We start from the raw sequence: 14,008 nt of genomic DNA on the forward strand, positions 1-14,008 counted from the left end.
TGTTCATCACTCGTGCTACTTTTGGATACATATTTCGCATATAATCACCCTAAATATTGTGGAATAGGGCCATGTGTAAATACCACTAGTTAGTTCAAGGATGGTTACACACCCTTAATCCCTTTCTTGGTTTGTTGCCATATTCTTGACATGTATCCTCTGATGGAATATAAGCAGCCGCTCTAGCATGCTAGAGGTAGGTTCGGTTTGGTCTAGTCTTTCTCTCTCAACCCCTGGCGATGACTAGTATCACATTGGTGGAGACGATGGGCACCAAGAATCATTTTCTTAGTCTCTTCTCACCACAACTAGCTCATTTACTTTCTCCTCCCACAATGCCACTCTCCTCTCTCTGTTGATTTCCTTAGGATGAGCCGTCCTTCATCTCCAAGAAACACCCCTAGCTCTCCCAATTATGAGGATGCTTCCATGCATCCGGAATTTGCAACCCACAATTTGCAGATGAAATAGATGTTCCAAGCAGTCTCCAGCATGCTGATACAAGTGAATCAGACAAATCAAACAATGATCGGTTATTTAGCATCTACAATGTCACAAGCACAATGCCCTGACCCTAAGGTCAGACTGAAACCTTTTGCAGGCTTACCCACTAAAGATGCCTTGACCTGGCTGGATCATTTTGACAACGTTGCGAGTTACCATCGTTGGTCTAATGACAGGAAAGAAATGGAAGCCCGCGCCCTGTTGGAAGGAGTTGCCGCAACCTGCTTCATTCAGCAGACTGACGACATCAAATCTGATTGGGATATGCTTACAAAACATCGCTTAGACAGCATTGCAGCTGCTCTGAAGCAACAACAATTAGAACCAGTGGCACAGTTTGCAGCAGTAAAGCTCAATCAATTGCTCCTACGCGCAAACTCGGTGATGTCGAGGGAGATGAAACTCTTTTTTCTCTGGCCTCGTTTTTGACATGATCTATCCCACATCATTCCTCTCGGCAATCCAAATAGCACAACGAATAGAGGGTTCAGAACAACTAGATGCTGCAACTTTACTACCCTTACAGGCAACTCCTCAACGCCTTGCCATGGATTCTCACCCTGTTCCCATGGAAATTGAAGACCCAAATGCTATTACTGCAACATTTATGGGCATATTCGCAAAATCTATAGGCGGTTGCTATCTACACAGCAATATCAGAATTCTCTGGTTCAGCTTGCCGATGCCGCAACTTGGCTGAGTTACCGAAAAACATATGAGCGAGAGGATGGTGGAGGAGCACTGCCTCACAGATTCAAGAAACCACATCTTCCGGACGCATGGTGTGTTCAATGCTAGTTCAATTCCATAACACATCTCATGAGGCACTATTAGATTTAGGTAGCACAATTTCTTCTATTTGCAAAGATTTAGTTCACCAATTAGGACTTGCCACACCTCCCATCACAGTTTTATTTGGAGATAACAATCAGGTCTACCACTCTCATACCCAAGTTCAATGCACATTCTATGTAGCTCATAAAAAATTCAGTCATTCTTTTTATGTTTTGCCAAGGCACCTGTTTCCTTTAACTTTAGGTTGTGATTGGTTTGTAAAGATCCGAGCTCGTTGGCTACGATTTGATACACATTAGCTCGTCTTACCATGCACCATTCCGATTCCAATGTCATGTCTCACAAAGGCCCCAATTTCATTCAAACACAATATATTGTCATCGACCAGCACACACATTTGCATGATATCCAATCAAGTTCCCCAAGTTATTCCATGAAAGTGCTCACACATCTTAGATCAACCTTCCCACTCATCACTCCATAAAGACAGGTGACGCTCCCCCAGTCCGAATGGCTTCTCGTCAAAGATCTCCGCTAGAGCAACATCAAATAAATCAAGTTGTCCATGACATGCTCAAGAAGGGGGTTATCCAACCCTCTTGCAGTGATAGCCTCACCTACTATGGAAGGAGGATGGCAACTATAGATTTTGCATAGATTTTTGGCCCCTCAGCAAGATCAGAGTGCATGGCCTTTACCCATTACCGCGGATAGATGACCTCTTGGATCAACTAGATAAATCTAAATATTTCACCTCCTTAGATCTAACATCTGGCTATTGGCAAATACCTTTGAACCTAGTTGATGCCCATAAGACCGCGTTCTGCACCCCTCTAGGATTATTCTAGTTTACATGTATGCCTTTCAGGTTATCAAATGCAGGTAGCACTTTTCAATAAGCACCAAACACAATCTTTAAGGACCTGATCCTTCAAGGCATTCTTCTAGTCTATTTAGATGACATCCTCATTCATATACAAACCTGGGAACAACATTTGCAGGTTTTGAGAGAGGTCCTTTGCAGGGTAAAATATTACAACTTACAGTTGCGACTCAAGAAATGTAAATGGGGCATGACTAAACTTAAGTCCCCAAACCTCTGTGAAGACATTCCAAAGCTTTCTGGGAATGGCAAATTTCTCTCTTCGGTTTGTCCTCTTGAAACCCTCCAAACCCTCCTCCAATTGTTGATGATACAATTAGGCCTAATGCCCTCTTGAAATATCCAATTGTTGATGATACTTTTGAGTATTTGATACTTCTTAATGGATTTTCAGCAATAGCCTTCATTTCTATCCTTCTACTTGAGATGTAGTTTGGGAGGAGGGTTTGGAGGGTGATTTACCTACCAAACCTAGATACTCATCAAGTTAGATGATCTTGGGGAGGGATTCTTCCTCCAAATATGAGTTGTAAAGTCTTCCATTAACTTGTTGAGGTCTTCAATTAGATGATTGAGGCATGATTGTTATTCTCATTGGCCATTAGATCCTCATGTGGTTTTGAAGATTGACTATATTCTCCTCTTGAAATAATTTAATACCATAAAAATATATTCATCCTCTAAAACCTTAAAGGGCTCTCATGCCAAGTCTCACTTACCTATAAGTGTGTTAATGGAAAGGCATACATGTTTCATCTCTCAGTCTAGAGGGCCCTCCTTTTTTCAGCTCAAATTGCTTCAATGCTTTGTTGTTTCCTCCTTCAATTATAAATTCTAGAAGCCCTCATTATCATCCTCTTTGCGTTTTTTCCCTCCATTTTCCTCCTTTTTGTCTAATGGACCCCATTTTTGAGAAATATTTGATGAAATGCTCTTGTTTCATACATACCTTTTGTACTAGAATTTCAAAGTTTTAGCAAGTAAACAAAAGCCATGACAACCTGATTAGTGCTTGGGATTGGTACTAAGAAAATCAATGTCCTTATCCTTTGTCTAGAAAGAAGAAAAATAAACATACCTTCCTCATCCTTTTGATATGGCTACCCTTGATTTTGATAATTCGTCGAATGAGTAAATCTATGCTCGGTCATCTATGGATACAAAGAATTTTCTAAAATCCCCTACGAGCTCATTAACTATTGAAAAATAAGTCAGGTTACTTGTTAAAAAGAACTTGTGTGCATGCCAAGTGACATACCCTATGTCTCAGTGAATAGCGGAGATGGCAATTAATACCTGGATATTCGGATATGAATTATCCATACACGACATTATATTCGTATTCGCCAAAATGCCCTTTTGCTGGTGGCTCCATTGTTGGATGCGGGATTACCGTTGATGCGTATTTCCCACCATTTTGGGGCCATACTTTCAACTTACGAATCTCTCTCTCTTTCTCTCATCGGAACTAGTGTGCCGGAGTGACTCCTTTCGATTGCGATGGGGTTAAACTAGTGGAGAGATGGAGATTGAACCCGTGGGAAGATGGGGAGTAAAGCAATGCATGTGGTCACCCTCTAAAGAGGGGAAGAGAAACTGGTTCCTTTAGAGTGTCTCTCACTCTCCCTCTTCTTCTTCTTCTTCTTCTTCTCCTCCTCCTCCTCTTCTTCTCTCTCTCTCTCTCCCTCTTCTTCTTCTTCTCCTCCTACTCTGTCTCTTCTTCTTCTTCTCCTCTTCTTCTTCTTCTCTCCTTCTCCCCCCTCTCTCTTCTTCTTCTTCTTCTTCTTCTTCTCTCTCTCTCTCTCCCTCTTCTTCTTCTTCTTCTTCTTCTTCTTCTCCTCTTCTTCTTCTCCCCTCTCTTTCTCCAACATACCGTGGCCTCCTCTAAGGCTTCCTATCTCCCTCATTATGATTGGGGGGGGGGGGGGGGGGTTATAGTGGGAAGGGGGGGTATTATTAGAGTAGAATAATGCAACAGTGGGAGGGGGATTGAGGTGGGTCGTTATCATCGTCTTCATGCCGTCGTTGACTATCTGTCATTGTCGCATGCTTCCTCGTCAGCTTCGTCCACACCATCACCTGCCTTGGCATCATTGTCAACCTCCCTCCCCTCGCCATCTATTCAGCGGCGGCAACTGGAGAGTGGGAAAAAATAATAAAATCAATTCCTTTCATTAAAATTGGGGGAGGGGAGTTTATATGCAGCGGCAAACTGTTATAGATTGGAAGTGGTCGTGTCTTTTGTTGCCCTTTGAGCATTCACTTGTGCAGATTGAGCATCAGTTGAGCTAGCCACGGTGAATTGCATAGGCATATCCCTAGGGTGAGGATTAGGGGTGCTGTCATGTCCCGCATCTTGGACATTTGGAAGCTTAGATGGAGATAGAGATTGGGGTTGAGCAGTTGTACTTGACAACTGTTGTTGTGCTTCTTGTGTCCATTTAGAAAAAGAGGGTGTAGGAGACTTGGGACTCATAGGTGGACTTGGCACTGGGCTGAAAGATTTTCTCATGGCTATTAGACAACTCTACTATTTGCTTTATCAAGCAATTAGCCTTACCATGAGAAACATTGAGCATGTGGTACTCATTATCCTCTTGGGAAGTTAAAGGCTCCTTGGGCACTAGTGGCTTTTGTGCACACTCAATGGTTACATCTGATATCCACTTGTTAAGCATGCTAGGTTGAGGATCTACCCTTCGAATTGTCCCATTTGGTTTCTTGATTTGGGTTCGGTCACTCTGATGTTATTGACTCGAGGCTTGGACTTTTGTTTAGATTTCCTCCTTCGCTTCTTTGCTTTTGATACGATCTGGCCTTCAGCTAATAGAGGTGGTTTAGTAGGGGGATTTGGTACCCAAATCCATTGGTTACCTGTGTAATACCTTTGAGCACATAGCAACGCTTTGGATATCCATCGTGACTTGTACTGGCTCTCCATTGATACCTTCATTTGTAAGGCTTGGGCTTCTTTTGTGGTCTTCTACGATATTTGTAAGTCCAAAGCGTGTCCTTGGCATTGTCTCCTGAACTTATTGTTTCAAGTATGGCCTCGCTCACTGGTTCTCTTTGTTCAAGATGCGTTTATATCAACTCTTTCAACAAGTCCTTGCTCTTGTTACTAGGCTTGCCTGGTATGTCAAAACATTCCTTGTCTTTCCCTCAAGTTTTTATGAGGTCACCCTTGCGAAAGGTTGTGATTATCCTCATACCCGATAGTATCAAGTGTATCCTCTATGCCTACATAATCGGCCTCACACTTCGTTGGCCTTTTGAAGGGTCGTCCTAGGAGGGTTTCCTTTCCACAATTAGCACTATTTGGAGGAACATGGAATAGGATAGGCAAGCTTTTAGTTTCAATAGTTACAAGGATTTTGCACTTCCCTATAAGTGGTTGTGGGTGTCCCCTGTAAGGATTAAGAGTTGCATCAGTTGGTGTGAGCTTTGGTTGGTGGTCTAGTAGGGTCCATGCTTCATAGGTCAAGATATTAAAATCATCTCCTTCATTGATGAGAGCATCGACACAATGCTCTCTTTTTGTGGTGAGTTTGAACCTAAGATAAGCAGGCGGTACTATGTCTTCATCTTCTAGGTCTTGGCTTATAAATTCAAGCCTTCTGATACATGCCTTTGAGTTCCCAATTGCATAGCTAGATTTGGATTCTCTACTGATAACTTGGGTCATCTGTGCAGTACTGTTCAAGGTGTATCTACATCAGGACTGTCATGTCTAGTTATCCTCACAATAGCTTGATGTTGTTGCATTTTGTTTTGACTAGATACAATCTGGGGGACGCAACCTATACATGTTTTGTTGGTATGACCTTTTTGCCCTTGTTGGGTAGATTGGCCCATTGAGGTTCTAGGGTCTCTATTTGTCTTTGTTCGGGTATGGGCTTTTGGTTGCCGTTTTGCAAGTGAGAGTGTATGCTTGTGTAGAGCCATTACTACACTAGGATCTAATTTGGAGGACCTGTCACAGCGTGTGTTTTCTCTCTAGCCTACTTAGGGGAGGTGCTTGTAGAGGGGACAGAACCCCCTCTGTGGGGGTCCACAGGGGGGGCAGTCCCCCCCAGCCCATAGGGTCGTTATGCTTAACACCATGCGTGATTGGGTCTGGGTCTTATTCCGAAGAGTGGCTTGATTGGTAGTTGGGTCCAAGTCCTATGGTTGGTCCGACTATAGAGTGATCTGATTGTTGTGTGCATTCGACTGGACAAATGGGGTGTCCGATTTTGGAGGGTCCGATTCTAGATGGTCCAATTTTTGTGTCTAATTTTAGAGGGTCCGATTCCGGATGGTCCAAATTTTGTGTTTGATTTTAGAGCATCCGATTCTGGATGGTCCGATTGGGGTTGGTTCAATCGGATGATTAGACGGTTCAAGTCCAAGTGGTTCGATTCTGATTTTCAAAATCAGACAGGGTGTCCCATCAGACTAGGTGGGTTTGTCCAAGTGTCCGATTATGGGAATCGGACGGTTCACTCAGTTCGATTCTAGGAATCAGACATTGTGGTGGCCGTTCAATTCCACCAATCGAAACTCGTGTCGATCACTTATTTGCCAAAAATATGGATATAGATGTTGCTAGTAGCTAGTAGAGCTTCCAGGAATCAAGGAGTGTGGGCCAAGGGCATTCCATACTTGAATCTCACTGAAAGTCCCGATATACTCTGATCAATGTGATGTAGGCCTGGACCTGCAAGCTCTCTCTCTCTCTCTCTCTCCTTGACACTGAAATGCAAAATGAAGTCTCTCTTGCCACTTCTGGCCTCTTATTGCCATGGCTAGGTCTACATTCACCTTAGTCTTGCTCCTCTTACCAGCATTTAACCTAGAATTTTATTTTTTTGCTCTTTTTTTCCATGTTTTAGCATGTTATATAGTAGCAGAAACCCTATTGTGTGCTCACACTGTTTTGCTCCTATCCTACCTAAATGTAAACAAAAATCATAAAGAGAACACCTACACTACTCCAACCTACTTTTCCAAATCCAAAAACCAAAAACGTCCTACTTACTAAGGAGATTGAATACCTCTTCAAACTCCCTCGCTTCCTACCTATCTACCTCAAGCACTGGTACTTTAATGCTCGATTCAAAGCATGCAAGCACTCAAGGCTTGAATTTGTTGGTCCCAGAAATAGAACCAAAATGTAGAGGCGAGTGCAAGCTCTACTGCCAAGGCCCACGGACTGCTTATTGTTTCAACCGTTCCAAGTCGAGCACTAATGGCTAACTCTCACATAACCGATGCGCTATCGATCTCTACAAGTATGGTGAGCTTACCTTAATGCCCGATCGAGTTGCCTTCTCTCCCGAGCACTCCGAGAGCTCCATGATCCAAGTACAAGCTTCAAGCAAGCTCCATCCTCAAGCTCCACGCTTTTACTAACTTGTATAACAAGGAACACACTTATGAGGTCTTAGTAAGGAATGAACCCACTAATAGGAGTAAATCCTGAGAAGAAGACAACTGACATGATTAGGGACACAACTTTACCCGATCTAATTAATATGATCGACACCCTAGTTGCTCAGGAAACCTCGACATGTTGGGAGCTAGCACCAATCCCGTAGACAACGAATTCGACTTGGGAGAATTCCCTATCAACATTCAGCAAATGGTAAACCAATACAACTTACAAACCAAAGTGGTGTATCGTGGTAGACCAGCCGAGGACATCATAACCGATCTTGAGGAAGAGAGAATGTTGGAAAGAAAAGCACTACAAAGCATTGCCACTTACAAAACCAAGAGCAGCAAGCTCAAAAATTGAGATAAGACATAGAAATGTGCGAGGTCTAGTGCATCTTGGCTCTCACCAACAAAACTAGGGTAGGACCAAATGTTGAGTGGGAGAGAGTGCTAGAGGCCAATTGAGTGAGCTTCTCACAAAACGACTCTTAGACAATACAGCCTATAGAGCAAAGTGGAGCAGCCCTAGCAACTACATTGTTAGGAAGACTAGAAATCACACGAAAATTTAAGAGCCATACTAAAAAACCTATGGTTTTGCTAAGCAACTTGACAAGTATCAGTCAAAAATGACTTGTATAGCTTCGTGGAGCATGTACGCAAGGCTAACAGCCTCATGGACCTTGCTCACCAAGCATAAGATTTTGGATTTTTCCTAGGAGACAAAGGACAGATGTGGTTTATTAGCCTAGGTAATGCCAAACGTAATAATTTAAATAACCTGAAGAGTCTCTTCATCAAGAGGTTATTTGAAGCAGGATACTTTGACAACGTCATTGTCAGGTTGATGAATGTTAATCAAAAGGATAATGAGGATATTCGAGACTAATCACTCACATGCGAAATCTCTTTAAGAGAATTCCAGTGGTAGAATGACCTAATGAACGAGCAATCTCCACTATATTTACAAATGGAATTCGAAGCGAAGAGCTCTACAGGGCCTTGGTGAGCAACTCAAACATGCAAAGGGATGTGCTAGCTAGGGTCTTTGAAGAAGCCATATGTGTGGATGACCTACTCAAGGAGAGAAGCTTCAGAACCATGACCTGAGATGACATTGCCTCTAGATCCTTAGAGAGATCTATGACCATTAGTGAGAGATCTAGTAAAAACACACAAGACAAGGGAAAGGGTGTTGACCAAGAGTCAGTGGAAATGAAGCTAGAGTTGGCTAAGATTCAAGAGATGATGAGAAGGCCCACATGATCCCACATGCAATGCATGCATTGTGAATGAAATCACTTCCGAGTCAAGTGCTTGGATCCTAGGTCAAGACCATGCATTAATTGCAGTATGTTTGGCCATGACGTGATGCATTGTAGATTGCCAAAATGATTTCTATATCCACAACCATATAATCAGTTGCACTACTTAGGGAATAGGCTATCAAACTTCAAAAGGGGAGCTCCATTAGCTCTCCCAACACCCGACGACTCAAAGCCAGCAGCCCCTAGGATAGACATTAACCTACATGGATACTTAGACCACCTGGACCTATCATGACCCATCCGCCGAGCGACACTTTGATACATTACGTAGAGGAGCCGAACGAGGGTGAAGCATGTGTGAACCCTTACATCTTGCATGACAAAGAGGGTAACCCCATCTTGATGGATTGTAGACAGGTACCGGTGATGACGTTAGGCAAAGAAGAGGTAGAGGTCCAAGAGGACAACCAAGAACCCCTCATGTGCTGGACTTGCAACCACCCAAGGTATATCTCATCTTGTTGCCCCAAAAGGGAGTAAGCCAATTGAGACAAAGCTGACTTGAGATGTCCAGAGTGCGAGATCACACATTTATATGCCAAGTACCCAAGCAAAAAATCTCCATTAGTTTCATAATCATGCTATCTGTATCATTGGGGTTGTGACACTTGATGGTGAGGTCACATCGATCCCGTTGAATATCATGACCTGAGCACAAACGAAGCAAGTCGGTATCTCATTACCCAAACCTAGAAACCTTGATGCAACTTCAATAGGAAGAAGAGCTATAGGAGAAAGAGAAAGAGGGCTAAGATGAAGATAATGGAGTGGGTGAGAGAAACCCTAGAGAACCTAAAAAATGTTGAACCCATCATAGAAGACAAGATTAATGAGCTCTCTAGCATGAGCACACCAGTCTTGCCAGATGGGATGCAAAGGAAGCATGGATGGAACACCTAGTGGAATTAGAATGCCCCTTTGAAACCTAACTCCTGGTAACCCATGCCCTAGTCTGTGAAAATGTGAGATGCAAGATTTGGTTTGACAAACATGTCAAACAACGCGACTTCGAATAGGGTGACCTAATGCTCCTGTACTCTGTGAAGGGCCATAAACAAAAGATGAAGTTCACGAGATTGGGACCTTTCAAGGTCCACAACATTAGTTGAACTGGGAACATAGAGCTCGAGACTCTAGAGGGAGAGAGCATAGGCTTCTTTAATGGCAATCACCTCAAAGAGTACTACCCTCCAATGCACCCATTGCATGAGCCTCCAATGTTGGACTCGCTTGTGAATGTAAGAGTAGCCACCATCACATTGAGATAGAGGACAAGGATGAGGAAGCCGTAGCACTTGCATACTTATGCATGTCAGTCATGGCCATAGGACACATGCCTTTGATGCGCTCATTGACAAGGGAGATGGCTGTAGGTCATCAACCCCAGTTGCAACCTACTAACACTAAACTCAATCCATTTGGGGGATAGTCTTATTCACTCCTGAGATAACAGTCTTTATCGAGACTAAAAGCCTCCAATGATCTTCTACATGTTGCCTAACACTAGGACCACTAGTAAGGAATCACTGTTAGGATGTGTATTCAAGAAATAGGCACATTGAAATGTTGACTACGACTCACAACATGTTCACCTTACCATTGGTAATGTTTGAATAGTGATGACTTTCAACAAAGGACAACACCAACTCCATCCAAACTTGCACTGGTAGAGCAACTTAGTGCCAAGCCTAAGGAGGGGTGTTGTGACTTATCCCAATCAACAACAACAAGCAATTGCAACCCCTAGCAAATGTACCCAAAGTCATTGAGCAGTAGCTTAGATGGGTACCCAAACGACAACGCAGTTGCCTGGAAGCCAACCTATACAAACTCATAATCCTAGAACCTCACACCCTAGGCCTCAAAGACAAAGCTAGCACTACAAAAACCGATGAACGGTCAAGCCACGATGGGTGCCCAAAGCCCTATTGCGTACTCAAGGCTATTACTAAGGCAACGACTGGATTTGGTTTCCCAAGACCATGAGTGGCACATGTGTCCCTCAGACTGTCTTCTAGCCCATCTCCATGAGATTGTGAGCCAACTTGGTATGAGAAATGAATTGGCCCAAAAGGAACCAAACCCATCAAGCCTCAATAGGCCTATCGACCAAAATCGCAACTTGTTGCATTTGGACCGACTCAATCTGATACTTCTATTATCTCAACTACTTCACATACAGAAAGTAGCACATCCAATTGAGCCGCAAGACACCAATCCATTGCATAAGTGGCCAATAGACATCCCACTAACCAACCCATGAAGTAGACATTAGTAGCTAAGTTATCTAGTTCACCAACCAAACCCCAACCTCTCGTAGGCTTTAGAACCTCCCCTATAAGGGGAGATCTATCCTTACTTTGGCCGCAGGCCTAGCCGCAAATACGAGAGACAACATGATCACCCGCATCAATTAAGTGATTAAAAGTTTGACTGAAGCTTGGAAAATCAAGCATAACAAGACGACCCCCTATAATCCACAAGAAAATGGACACGTCAAAAGTACCGATAAGCAGCTTGTGGGTATCCTATCCAAGATAGTCTCTGAAAAGAAGCGGGACTGGGATACAAAATTATATGTGTCAGTTTGGACATATAATACAACGTTTAAACGAGCCACTGGCCACACTCCATTCAAATTAGTTTATGGGGAGGAGTGTGTATTGCCCTTAGAAATTGAGTTGCCAACCATTAGATTCGCAATCAATCATTCTCTGGGTGATGAAGATGCCCTATTTGAGCGGTTTATGACTATAGCCCACTTGGATGAGCTCAAATTGCAGAGTTTGTTGCACCAAGAGGTAGCTAAATGTCAGATGAGACAGTTGCATGATCTGAAAGCAAAGAAATATACTTTTAAAAAGGGGCAGTTAGTTCTATATTACGATGCGCGTAGGGAGCTATTTCCAGGAAAGTTGGAACCTCGATGGGATGGCCCTTTCAAGTTAGTTCAAATAGGTAAAAATAAGTCCACTATTCTATTAGCTGATCTACAAGGGGTAGAATTTAAAAATAAGGTTAATCTTAATAAGATTAAACCTTATTATTTCTAAATATGCTAACACGCTAAATGCATTCAAGTTTATGCTGGGGCTGATTGGAGACTTGCAGGAGATCTTAAATTGGTTGATGGGGCGATTAACTCCTTATTTGGAGCACCCATATCTCGAGTAAAGATATCATCAGGGGAGGCTTATCTAGTGGAGCAAGGGATATAAAGTGATTATGCAAGAAGATGGTACCTTTGTGTGGGAAATTAAAGTTTTCTGCCATCACTGCTTACAAATCTTGACAAGCATCCCTATTGAGTTTAATGAAGAAGGTGTGATGGAGCCGTCAGTTCATCCTCTAAATATGTTAAACTTTGACTAATATAATTACGAATATGGGAGTTCTTGATGGCTGGCTATGTAAACCCATTATGGACGTATATATTATACTTTGATGGAGCATCCAGGGGCCCTAATAGAAAATGAAGTGTTGGAGTAGTTATCTGAGATCCCCAACATAGAGTTGCAATGAAATTAGCTACTTATCTCAGGGTAGGATTTATTAACAACATGGCAGAGTATAAAGCCCTGATTATGGGATTGAATATTGCTAAGAAAGGTGGTATTAGGCGGTTGTTAATAAAAAGAGATTCCCAAGCGATCTTAAATAAACTCAATGGGACATATACAGTACGGAATCCTCTCCTTCGTATGTATCATCGAACTGCTATAACCCTACTTGATGAATTTTAGAGTATATCTCTTCAGTTGATTCCATGTTATTGAAATCAGTTTGCGGATTCCTTAGCTAATTTTGCTTATGAAGAGGATCTCTTTTTCAACTGTGGTCCTAGTCCGGATGTTGTTATTGATAATGAGATAGGACCTAGTCCCTTGTGGGGAATGTTATCAGACCACTCATTATATGGCAGGTGATGGTTGATATGGGTAATGCAAAGAGTGGCCGAGACCCATCCACCACTATTATCTTGGACCCATAGGTTGATTCAATGACATGTTATGCGTACGCCTCTTGCTATATATACAAGAGGTATGGGCCATAATTTGATGCATTTAGTTTAGGGATGAGAGCCTTATTTTTCCCCTTGGAATGGAGCATATTTGTGTATATCTGCCTACTTCCAAGGAGGGATCTCTATGAGCTGTTTTGTTTGATTTCGTTAGGCCAAGAGGGCCAGTAGCTTTAAGTAGTTAATGTTTGATTTCTTTAGGCCAAGAGGGCCCGTTAGTTTGTAGTGAAATGCGCTATTTCTTTAGGCCAAGAGGACCCTATCTCTATTTGGTGCAGGTACGTTTAATGCTTTGTTGTTTTAGTGATTGCGTCATACATGTTGACGAAGTTGTTGGAGGGAGCCTTTGCTGCAAAGAAGCTTCTTGTGGCCATTCCAAGTGGTTTCGTCCCCTTTTCTAGTTTTTCCCTTAAGCAAGACAAACATTCTGTGACATATTTGAGAACCTCACCTTTGAGCCTATCCCAATAATAGCTCTTCCTAACCGCATTACTCCTAGTTGAGTTGCCCTTAGTTAGGTAGGTAGTTTAGACCACCACTTAGGGCGACCTCTTTGATAATTCTTTTTAGCTTGGCTATGTTGGAGCAATTGGTTAGTGACTAGCTTCGCGCCTTCTATCAGATTATGCCGGGCCTACTCCTCGTGGATTTCATGACTTGGTTTTGTCAAGGGGTAGGGTATGAGTTGTTATGTGTTGTGTATTTTTTGTATTAGCTTGATGCTCCTTTTTGTTGTTTATGTGCAGATCTATTTGTGGGATTCGACGGGCTGAGTCGCCCTATCCCGTGGTCACCAATGACATATGATTTTTGATGTCAAGAAATGCTTAAAAATAGCCAAAAATTACAAATATTCGGGGAAAAATAGACTTCGTCGAAGGCGACGGTGGTAATCAGCACGATTTTAAGCGGCAATGGCCCAGAAATGCTTAAAAGAGCCATTGGACCGCAGTCGGAGAATTTTCATAATTTTTTGGCATGCGAGACAAGACCCTGGGAGATGCTCAGAAGTGGAAGACCTCAAGATGGATGGCTAGGATTTTTCAAACCAAGAATCGA

The 14,008-nt window shown here is 42.7% G+C and overlaps 1 pseudogene; it reads left to right on the forward strand.

The window, feature by feature from the left end:
• Positions 1 to 369: 369 nt before the first annotated feature.
• LOC148014039 (uncharacterized) lies at positions 370 to 1,315 on the forward strand (annotated as a pseudogene).
• Positions 1,316 to 14,008: the final 12,693 nt, after the last annotated feature.

The sequence above is a fragment of the Lygodium microphyllum genome, chromosome 25 (genome assembly GCF_053477565.2).
Source record: "Lygodium microphyllum isolate KBCC chromosome 25, Lygodium_microphyllum_v1.1.10, whole genome shotgun sequence".
NCBI lineage: Eukaryota > Viridiplantae > Streptophyta > Polypodiopsida > Schizaeales > Lygodiaceae > Lygodium > Lygodium microphyllum.